Genomic DNA, 2660 nt, shown 5'->3' with positions numbered 1-2660 from the left:
AGGTAGGTCTGAGCTTGTAATTAATACCCCAGGCAGGTAGGTCTGTGCTCAGAATAAATATTCCAGTCAAGTAATAATCACAAGCTCAGACCTACCTGCCTGGGGTATTTATTCCTAGCACAGCCCTACCTGCCTGGGGTATTTGTTCCTAGCACAGACCTACCTGCCTGGGGTATTTGTTCCTAGCACAGCCCTACCTGCCTGGGGTATTTGTTCCTAGCACAGACCTACCTGCCTGGGGTATTTGTTCCTAGCACAGCCCTACCTGCCTGGGGTATTTGTTCCTAGCACAGACCTACCTGCCTGGGGTATTTGTTCCTAGCACAGCCCTACCTGCCTGGGGTATTTGTTCCTAGCTCAGACCTACCTGCCTGGGGTATTTATTCCTAGCACAGCCCTACCTGCCTGGGGTATTTGTTCCTAGCACAGACCTACCTGCCTGGGGTATTTGTTCCTAGCACAGCCCTACCTGCCTGGGGTATTTGTTCCTAGCACAGACCTACCTGCCTGGGGTATTTGTTCCTAGCACAGCCCTACCTGCCTGGGGTATTTGTTCCTAGCACAGCCCTACCTGCCTGGGGTATTTGTTCCTAGCACAGACCTACCTGCCTGGGGTATTTGTTCCTAGCACAGCCCTACCTGCCTGGGGTATTTGTTCCTAGCACAGACCTACCTGCCTGGGGTATTTGTTCCTAGCACAGCCCTACCTGCCTGGGGTATTTGTTCTTAGCACAGCCCTACCTTCCTGGGGTATTTGTTCCTAGCACAGACCCAACTCTCTGGGGTATTTGTTCCTAGCACAGCCCTACCTGCCTGGGGTATTTGTTCCTAGCACAGACCCAACTCTCTGGGGTATTTGTTCCTAGCACAGACCCAACTCTCTGGGGTATTTGTTCCTTGCACAGCCCTACCTGCCTGGGGTATTTGTTCCTAGCACAGACCTACCTGCCTGGGGTATTTGTTCCTAGCACAGCCCTACCTGCCTGGGGTATTTGTTCCTAGCACAGACCTACCTGCCTGGGGTATTTGTTCCTAGCACAGCCCTACCTTCCTGGGGTATTTGTTCCTAGCACAGACCCAACTCTCTGGGGTATTTGTTCCTAACACAGCCCTACCTGCCTGGGGTATTTGTTCCTAGCACAGACCTACCTGCCTGGGGTATTTGTTCAAAGCACAGACCTACCTGCCTGGGGTATTTGTTCCTAGCACAGCCCTACCTGCCTGGGGTATTTGTTCCTAGCACAGCCCTACCTGCCTGGGGTATTTGTTACAAGCTCAGACCTACCTGCCTGGGGTATTTGTTCCTAGCACAGACCTACCTGCCTGGGGTATTTGTTCCTAGCACAGAACTACCTGCCTGGGGTATTTGTTACAAGCTCAGACCTACCTGCCTGGGGTATTTATTACAAGCTCAGCCCTACCTGCCTGGGGTATTTGTTCCTAGCACAGCCCTACCTGCCTGTGGTATTTGTTCCTAGCACAGCCCTACCTGCCTGGGGTATTTGTTCCTAGCACAGCCCTACCTGCCTGTGGTATTTGTTCCTAGCACAGCCCTACCTGCCTGGGGTATTTATTCCTAGCACAGCCCTACCTGCCTGGGGTATTTGTTCCTAGCACAGCCCTACCTGCCTGGGGTATTTGTTCCTAGCACAGACCCAACTCTCTGGGGTAATTAAAGTATAAGCTGTTGGTGAGGTACATACATTCCCAGTGGCTGCCCCGCAGGAGGGCAGTTGCTCAGAATGAGGAGACAGGGGGGCCGCAGGCAATGAATAGGTTAATGGGCTCAGTAGAGATTCGGGGAGACACCTGCTCCCGGCTTTGTTCGGCCCGGGCCCCGCCTCTCTATTAATATAAATACTGACGGAGGGCGGGGCGGGATTAACGTCTCATGACGCTGCTCCCAGGGCCTCTGTCGTAACAACACCCCCCCCCCTACCCCCCCGATAATAAGGAGTATATGAAGTATCACAACCACCATTGTAGGGATTAGTGAGTGTGAACTGCAACTCCCAGCATGCTCTCTAGCCGGCAGGGGAGGGGCAGTTTCACGCTTATCTCTCACGCTATTGGTCAGCGTTCCAGAGCAGCGGCAGCAGGTCCCCAAGGGCTGTGATATAGATACAAACAGGAAGTGCAGCCGCTGACATGAATCACATGACTTCCTGTTTCCCAGCCACACCGACTCACTGCCAATAGTAACAGCTACGGAGGCAAGAAGGGCCATCTTGGATTGTGGCATTGCCTTTACAGCTGCTGGTTAGAATGGTGGGACCCCCTAACTGTATGGCCCCCCATCATTTTTTCAACTCCTTGCCCAGACACTTATTTGCCTTTGGGAATATTTCCAATAGATTCTACTATTGTGGCGCCCATTGTATCAGTCCCACCCACATACAGCCTATTGGGAAGTACAGACCTGCAGGGCCACTCATATCAGGGCCACAGACCTGCAGGGCCACTCATATCAGGGCCACTCATATCAGGGCCACTCATATCAGAGCCACAGACCTGCAGGGCCACTCATATCAGGGCCACAGACCTGCAGGGCCACTCATATCAGGGCCACTCATATCAGGGCCACTCATATCAGAGCCACAGACCTGCAGGGCCACTCATATCAGGGCCACAGACCTGCAGGGCCACTCATATCAGGGCCA

At 53.2% G+C, this 2660-nt stretch overlaps 1 long non-coding RNA gene across 1 annotated transcript; it reads right to left on the bottom strand.

Moving 5' to 3' along the window:
• Positions 1-695: 695 nt before the first annotated feature.
• On the bottom strand, positions 696-2310 carry LOC116410484. Its single transcript, XR_004222449.1, has 2 exons — positions 1286-2310; positions 696-1047 (listed from the first exon to the last, which is right to left on the bottom strand). It is a non-coding gene; the product is annotated as an uncharacterized LOC116410484 (long non-coding RNA).
• Between the last annotated feature and the right edge of the window lie 350 nt (positions 2311-2660).

The sequence above is a fragment of the Xenopus tropicalis genome, chromosome 4 (genome assembly GCF_000004195.4).
Source record: "Xenopus tropicalis strain Nigerian chromosome 4, UCB_Xtro_10.0, whole genome shotgun sequence".
NCBI lineage: Eukaryota > Metazoa > Chordata > Amphibia > Anura > Pipidae > Xenopus > Xenopus tropicalis.
This window is presented reverse-complemented; position numbering and strand designations above follow the sequence as displayed.